The sequence below is a fragment of the Triticum urartu genome, chromosome 6 (genome assembly GCF_003073215.2).
Source record: "Triticum urartu cultivar G1812 chromosome 6, Tu2.1, whole genome shotgun sequence".
NCBI lineage: Eukaryota > Viridiplantae > Streptophyta > Magnoliopsida > Poales > Poaceae > Triticum > Triticum urartu.
Genome location: NC_053027.1, coordinates 106739990 through 106749367, shown reverse-complemented (window position 1 = coordinate 106749367; position 9378 = coordinate 106739990).

Here is a 9378-nt window from a genome sequence, read left to right as displayed (position 1 = left end):
GGGAAGCGACCAGCTAGAGAGCGACAACAGTCATGAACATGCATTAAAATTAATCAACACCGAATGCAAGCATGAGTAGGATATAATCCACCATGAACATAAATATCGTCAAGGCTATGTTGATTTTGTTTCAACTACATGCTTGAACATGCGCCAAGTCAAGTGACTTAAATCATTCAGAGGAGGATACCACCCTATCATACCACATCACAACCATTTTAATAGCATGTTGGCACGCAAGGTAAACCATTATAAGCTGCTAGCTAATCAAGCATGGCACAAGAAACTATGATCTCTAGTTGTCATTGCAAACATGTTTTTTCATAATAGGCTGAATCAGGAACGAAGAACTAATCATATTTACAAAAACAAGACAGGTCGAGTTCATACCAGCTTTTCTCATCTCAATAAGTTCATCATATAATCATGATTATTGTCTTTCACTTGCACGACCGAACGATGTGGATAATAATAATAGTGCACGTGCATTGGACTAAGATGGAATCTGCAAGCATTCAATAAACAGGAGAAGACAAGGCAATATGGGCTCTTTTGTCAGATCAACAATAATGCATATAAGAGCTACTTCAACAATTTAATTATGGTCTTCTCCTATCGACCCCCAAAGAAAAGAAAGGAAATAAAACTATTTACACGGGAAAGCTCCCAACAAGTAAAAGAAGAAAAGGAAATCTTTTTGGGTTTTTCCTTTTTTTAATTACTACTACAAGCATGGAAAGTAAACTAATTAAAAGCTACAACTATTTTTTTAGTTTTTCTTAAGGTTTATCAAACACACAAGAAGAGAGCATAAAAAGGAAAATAAACTAGCATGGATGATACAATGAAAAAGTATGAGCACCGACATCTAGCAATGAGTGTGTGAACATGAATATAATGTCGGTGAGAAATGCGTACTCCCCCAAGCTTAGGCTTTTGGCCTAAGTTGGTCTATGGCCACGGTTGGCCTGGCGGATATCCATAGTAATAGTTGGGGTCGTACTGAGATGTAGCGGCTATCGCCTCCTGAGCTGCAGCGTGGCGACGAGCGGCCTCCGCCCTCCTCTCGTACTCATCTGCCTCCTCTCTGGTAATAACATATCTTCCTTTTGCCTGATAATCAAAGAAGGCAGGAGCATGGAGAGTAATATGGACAGCACGACGTCTGTCAAAGATTAAACGATACTGGAGAGGTGATTCATTCCTCTCGACAAACTGGTGGTGAACCATAGCATTAAAGTCTAGGTAAGCAGGAGGTAATTCAATATCATCATTACATATAGTAACACCAAGAAAATCAGCTAAGCGGGTTGCATAAATTCCACCAAAGAAATCTCCATTAAATCTATTTAGATGCAACCTACGTGCAACAATGGCTCCCAAATTATAAGATTTATCTCCCAACACAGCACTCCTAAGAATACTGAGGTCAGGGACACACATGTGACATGCTTTATCTTTACCGTTAATGCATCTACCTATGAAGAGAGCAAAATAATGTATAGCAGGAAAATGAATGCTCCCTATGGTAGCTTGTGTTATATCTCTAGATTCCCCCACAGTTATACTAGCAAGAAAATCTCTAAATTCATATTTGCGAGGTTCCCTGACACTACCCCATTGTGGAAGTTTGCGAGCAGTGGTAAAATCCTCTAAGTCCATAGTGTAAGAATTTTCATAAAGATCAAACAGGACAGTTGGAGAATTACGTGAAGATGAACATTCAAACCTCCTCACAAAGGAACTAGTGAGATAGTGATACTGGCTGCACTTTTCTTCCTCGAAGCTCACAAGATCAGTGTTACGCAAATATGCGTTAAATTCTTCCTTAATTTCCGCTCGATCCATAAAATTTTCCGAAGGCCATTCACGAGGACGCACTGGAGCGTTTCTTGGTGGCTCATCATCAGCATCACACATTGCAAGTCTGGGCTCTTGTTTCCTTGAAGAGCCACCTTGGTACATTTTCCTAAACATATTTCTTCCTCTGAAAAATTTCTGAAATTTTTAGTAGCTTCAAAATAAAAGTGAACCAAACTCAATAATATTGATGGCAACTACTCCTACAAGTGCCTAGAGCCTATATCATGCATCAAAACTACTTTTTACCATATAAATTTGACATGCAAGCTCAAGAACAGGGTCACCTAAGCAGCACAATTTTGCAATGAATAAATCACTAGAACGAAAACTAATTGGACCAATTGAGGAGTCACATACCAAGGAACAATCTCCCCAAGCAGTTTTGTGAGAGGTGCTTTGAGCAAGGAGATCGAAAATGGCAGCAAAATGAGCTTGGACTCGGGTTTGAGCTGGATATTCGTGTTTGTGGGAGGAAGGAGTGTGTGGGTGCAAGGATAAGTGGAGAGGGGCCATCATGGGCCCACGAGGCAGGGGGCGCCCAGGGGGGTAGGGCGCGCCCTCCACCCTCGTGGCCAGGTGGATGACCCCCCTGTTGTGTTCTCGGTGCCAAATATTCTCAAATATTCCAGAAAAAATCATATTTAAATTTCAGGGCATTTGGAGAACTTTTATTTTCGGGGTATTTTTATATTGCACGGATAAATCACATAACAGACAGAAAAATACTATTTTTATTTTATTTAATATAAATAACAGAAAGTAAAAGGAGGGTACATAAGGTTGTGTCTTCTAGTTTCATCCATCTCATGATCATCAAAAGGAATCCACTAACAAGGTTGATCAAGTCTTGTTAACGAATTCATTCTGAATAACATGGAACCGGAGAAATTTCGAATAACACTATGTTACCTCAACGGGGATATGCACATCCCCAATAATAAGAATATCATATTTCTTCTTGACAGTAGGAAGAGGAAATTCAAAACCTCCAAATATAATCGATGGAATTTTTCCAATAGAGTTGATACTATGAACTTGAGGTTGTTTCCTCGGAAAGTGTACTGTATGCTCATTACCATTAACATGAAAAGTGACATTGCCTTTAGTGCAATCAATAACAGCCCCTGCAGTATTCAAAAAGGGTCTTTCAAGAATAATAGACATATTATCGTCCTCGGGAATATCAAGAATAACAAAGTCCGTTAAAATAGTAACGTTTGCAACTACAACAGGCACATCCTCACAAATACCGACAGGCATAGCAGTTGATTTATCAGCCATTTGCAAATATATTTCAGTAGGTGTCAAGTTATTCAAATCAAGTCTACGATATAAAGAGAGAGGCATAACACTAACACCGGCTCCAAAATCACATAAAGCAGTTTTAACATAGTTTCTTTTAATGGAGCATGGTATAGTGGGTACTCCTGGATCTCCAAGTTTCTTTGGTATTCCAACCTTAAAAGTATAATTAGCAAGCATGGTGAAAATTTCAGCTTCTGGTATCTTTCTTTTATTTGTAACAATATCTTTCATATACTTAGCATAAGGATTCATTTTGAGCATATCAGTTTATCGCATACGCAAAAAGATAGGTCTAATCATTTCAGCAAAGCGCTCAAAATCCTCATCATCCTTTTTCTTGGATGGTTTGGGAGGAAAAGACATAGGTTTCTGAACCCATGGTTCTCTTTCTTTACCGTGTTTCCTAGCAACAAAGTCTTTCTTATCATAACGTTGATTCTTTGATTGTGGGTTATCAAGATCAACAGCGGGTTCAATTTCTATATCATTATCATTACTAGGTTGAGTATCATCATGAACATTATCATTACCATTATCACTAGTTTCAGGTTCATTACCAGATTGTGTTTCAGCATCAGAGATAGAAATATCATTTGGATTCTCAGGTGTTTCAATAACAGGTTCACTAGAAGCATGCAAAGTCCTATCATTTTTCTTTTTCTTCCTTTTAGAAGGACTAGGTGCATCCACATTATTTCTCTGAGAATCTTGCTCAATTCTCTTAGGATGGCCATCAGGATACAAAGGTCCTGAGTCATTCTACCACCTCTAGTCATAACTCTAACAGAATTATCATTATTCTTACTATTCAATCCATTGAGCAAATCATTTTGAGCTTTAAGTATTTGTTCTACTTAAGTGGTAACCATAGAAGCATGTTTACTAATAAGTTTAAGTTCACCTTTGATGTTAGCCATATAATCACCCAAGTGGTCAAGCATATTTGAATTGTATTTCAATTGTCTACCAAAATAAGCATTAAAGTCTTCTTGCTTAACCATAAATTTATCAAACTCATCTAAGCATGGGCTAGCAAACTTAGTAAATGGGATTTCAGCTTTATCATGTCTATAGAGAGAATTTACCTTTACTACCTGTGTTGGGTTATCAAGACCATGAGTTTCTTCAATAGGTGAAGGATTAAGATCATATGTTTCTTCAACAGGCGGTAAATTAAGACCGTGTATTTCTTTAATAGGAGGTAAATTCTTAACATCTTCAGCTTTAATACCTTTTTCTTTCATAGATTTCTTTGCCTCTTGCATATCTTCAGGACTGAGAAATAGAATACCCCTCTTCTTCGGAGTTGGTTTAGGAATAGGCTCAGGAGCTGGCTCAGGAAGTGTCCAATTATTTTCATTTGTCAACATATTATTCAATAGAATTTCAGCTTCATCCGGTGTTCTTTCCCTGAAAATAGAACCAGCACAACTATCCAGGTAATCTCTGGAGGCATCGGTTAGTCCATTATAAAAGATATCAAGTATTTCATTTTTCTTAAGAGGATGATCAGGCAAAGCATTAAGTAACTTGAGAAGCCTCCCCCAAGCTCGTGGGAGACTCTCTTCTTCAATTTGCACAAAATTATATATATCCCTTAAAGCAGCTTGTTTCTTCATAATGATTAGCAGATATAAATCCCAAGTGACTCAAAGAATACAGCTATGTTCCCCGGCAACGGCGCCAGAAAATAGTCTTGATAACCCACAAGTATAGGGGATCGCAACAGTTTCCGAGGGTAGAGTATTCAACCCAAATTTATTGATTCGACACAAAGGGAGCCAAAGAATATTCTCAAGTATTAGCAGCTGAGTTGTCAATTCAACCACACCTGGAAACTTAATATCTGCAGCAAAGTATTTAGTAGCAAAGTAATATGATAGTAGTGGTAATGGTAGCAAAAGTAATGTTTTTGGTATTTTGTAGTGATTGTAACAATAGCAACGGAAAAGTAAATAAGCGAAGAATAATATATGGAAAGCTCGTAGGCAATGGATCAGTAACGGAGAATTATGCCGGATGCGGTTCATCATGTAACAATCATAACATAGGATGAGACAGAACTAGCTCCATTTCATCAATGTAATGTAGGCATGTATTCCGAATATAGTCATACGTGCTTATGGAAAAGAACTTGCATGACATCTTTTGTCCTACCCTCCCGTGGCAGCGGGGTCCTAATGGAAACTAAGGGATATTAAGGCCTCCTTTTAATAGAGTACCGGACCAAAGCATTAACACATAGTGAATACATGAACTCCTCAAACTATGGTCATCACCGGTAAGTATCCCGATTATTGTCACTTCGGGGTTAACGGATCATAACACATAATAGGTGACTATAGACTTGCAAGATAGGATCAAGAACTCTCATATATTGATGAAAACATAATAGGTTCATATCTGAAATCATGGTACTCGGGCCCTAGTGACAAGCATTAAGCATAGCAAAGTCATAGCAACATCAATCTCAAAACATAGTGGATACTAGGGATCAAACCCTAACAAAACTAACTCGATTACATGATAGATCTCATCCAACCAATCACCGTCCAGCAAGCCTACGATGGAATTACTCACGCACGGTGGTGAGCATCATGAAATTGGTGATGGAGGATGGTTGATGATGACGATGGCGACGGATTCCCCTCTCCGGAGCCCCCAACGGACTCCAGATCAGCCCTCCCGAGAGGTTTTAGGGCTTGGCGGCGGCTCCGTATCGTAAAACGCGATGAATTCTTCTCTCTGATTTTTTTCTCCCCGAAAGCAAATATATAGAGTTGGCGTTGAGGTCGGAGGAGCTCCAGGGGCCCCACGAGGTAGGGGGCGCGCCCTAGGGGGGCAGGCGCGCCCCCACCCTCGTGGACAGGTGGTGGGCCCCCTGGTCTTCATCTTTTGCAAGGATTTTTTATTATTTCCGAATAGATGTTCCGTGAAGTTTCAGGTCAATTGGACTCCGTTTGATTTTCCTTTTCTGCGATACTCTAAAACAAGGAAAAAACAGAAACTGGCACTGGGCTCTAGGTTAATAGGTTAGTCCCAAAAATCATATAAAATAGCATATAAATGCATATAAAACATCCAGTTAATTCCTGTCGTCCTCGAGTAGGTAAATGATAAAAACAGAATTTTTGATGTGGAATGCTACCTAACATATTTATCCATGTAATCTTCTTTATTGTGGCAAGAATATTTAGATCCATAAGATTCAAGACAAAAGTTTAATATTGACATAAAAATAATAATACTTCAAGCATACTAACCAAGCAATCATGTCTTCTCAAAATAACATGGCCAAAGAAAGCTATCCCTACAAAATCATATACTCTGGCTATGCTCTATCTTCATCACACAAAATATTTAAATCATGCACAACCCCAATGACAAGCCAAGCAATTGTTTCATACTTTTTATGTTCTCAAACTTTTTCAATCTTCACACAATGTATAAGCGTGAGCCATGGATATAGCACTATATGTGGAATAGACTGGTGGTTGTGGAGAAGACAAAAGGAGGGGAAGATAGTCTCACATCAACTAGGCGTATCAACGGGCTATGGAGATGCCCATCAATAGATATCAATGTGAGTGAGTAGGGATTGCCATGCAGCGGATGCATTAGAGCTATAAGTGTATGAAAGCTCAAAAAGAAACTAAGTGGGTGTGCATCCAACTCGCTTGCTCACGAAGACCTAGGGCATTTTGAGGAAGCCCATCATTGGAATATACAAGCCAAGTTCTATAATGAAAGATTCCCACTAGTATATGAAATTGACAACATAGGAGACTCTCTATCATGAAAATCATGGTGCTACTTTGAAACACAAGTGTGGTAAAAGGATAGTAGCATTGCCCCTTCTCTTTTGTTCTCTCATTTTTTTGTTTTATTTTATTTTATTTTTTTTATTTGGGCCTTTTCTCTCTCTTTTTGGCCTCTTTTTTTATCTTTCGTCCGGAGTCTCATCCTGACTTGTGGGAGAATCATAGTCTCCATCATCCTTTCCTCACTGGGACAATGCTCTAATAATGATGATCATCACACTTTTATTTACTTACAACTCAAGAATTACAACTCAATACTTAGAACAAGATATGACTCTATATGAATGCCTCCGGCGGTGTACCGGTATGTGCAATGATTCATGAGTGACATGTATGAAAGAATTATGAACGGTGGCTTTGCCACAAATACGATGTCAACTACATGATCATGCGAAGCAAATATGACAATGATTGGAGCGTGTCATAATAAACGGAATGGTGGAAAGTTGCGCGGTACTAGAGAGGTTAGCAATGATGGAAGAGTGAGAGTGCATATAATCCATGGACTCAACATTAGTCATAAAGAACTCGCATACTTATTGAAAAAATCTATTAGTTATCGAAACAAAGTACTACACGCATGCTCCTAGGGGGATAGATTGGTAGGAAAAGACCATCGCTCGTCCCCGACCATCACTCATAAGGAAGGCAATCAATAAATAAATCATGCTCCGACTTCATCACATAACGGTTCACCATACATGCATGCTACGGGAATCACAAACTTCAACACAAGTATTTCTCAAATTCACAACTACTCAACTATCATGACTCTAATATCACCATCTTCATATCTCAAAACAATCATCAAGTATCAAACTTCTCATAGTATTCAATGCACTTTGTATGAAAGTTTTTATTATATCCCTCTTGGATGCCCATCATATTAGGACTAAATTCATAACCAAAGCAAACTACCATGTTGTTTAGAGACTCTCAAAATGATATAAGTGAAGCATGAGAGTTCATCTATTTCTATAAAATAAAACCACCGCCGTGCTCTAAAAGATATAAGTGAAGCACTAGAGCAAATGGCAAACTACTCCGAAAGATATAAGTGAAGATCAATGAGTAATTGAATAATTATGCAACTATGTGAAGACTCTCTAACATTTAAGAATTTCAGATCTTGTTATTTTATTCAAACAGCAAGCAAAACAAAATAAAATAAAATGAAGCTCCAAGCAAAACACATATTATGTGGCGAATAAAAATATAGTTCCAAGTAAAGTTACCGATGAACGAAGACGAAAGAGGGGATGCCTTCCGGGGCATCCCCAAGCTTAGGCTCTTGGTTGTCCTTGAATATTACCTTGGGGTGCCTTGGGAATCCCCAAGCTTATGCTCTTTCCACTCCTTATTCCATAGTCCATCGAATCTTTACCCAAAACTTGGAAACTTCACAACACAAAACTTAACAGAAAACTCGTAAGCTCCGTTAGTGTAAGAAAATAAATCACCACTTAGGTACTGTTGTGAACTCATTCTAAATTCATATTGGTGTCATATCTACTGTATTCCAACTTCTCTATGGTTCATACCCTCCGATACTACTCATGGATTCATCAAAATAAGCAAACAACACATAGAAAATAGAATCTGTCAAAAACAGAACAGTCTGTAGTAATCTGTATCAAACGTATACTTCTGTAACTCATAAAATTCTCAAATAAATTGGTGGACCTGAGTAATTTGTCTATTAATCATCTTCAAAAAGAATTAACTAAATAGCACTTTCCAGTAAAAAATGACAGCAATTCTCGTGAGCGCTAAAGTTTCTGATTTTTACAGCAAGATCACAAAGACTTCATCCAAGTCTTCCCAAAGGTTCTACTTGGCACAAACACTAAACTAAACATAAAAACTCAATAATAACAGAGGCTAGATAAATTATTTATTGCTAAACAGGAGCAAAAAGCAAGGAGCTAAAATAAAATTGGGTTGCCTCCCAACAAGCGCTATCGTTTAACGCCCCTAGCTAGGCATGATGATTTCAACGATGCTCACATAAAAGATAAGAATTGTAACATAAAGAGAGCATCATGAAGAATATGACTAGCACATTTAAGTCTAACCCACTTCCTATGCATATGGATTTTGTGAGCAAACAACTTATGAGAACAATAATCAACCAGCATAGGAGGGCAAAACAAGCATAACTTTAAGATTTTCAACACATAGAGAGGAAACTTGATATTATTGCAATTCCTACAAGCATATATTCCTCCCTCATAATAATTTCCAGTAGCATCATGAATTAATTCAACAATATAACCATCACATAAAGCATTCTTATCATGATCTACAAGCATAGTATTTTTATTACTCTCCACATAAGCAAATTTCTTCTCATGAATAGTAGTGGGAGCAAGCTCAATAAAATAACTAT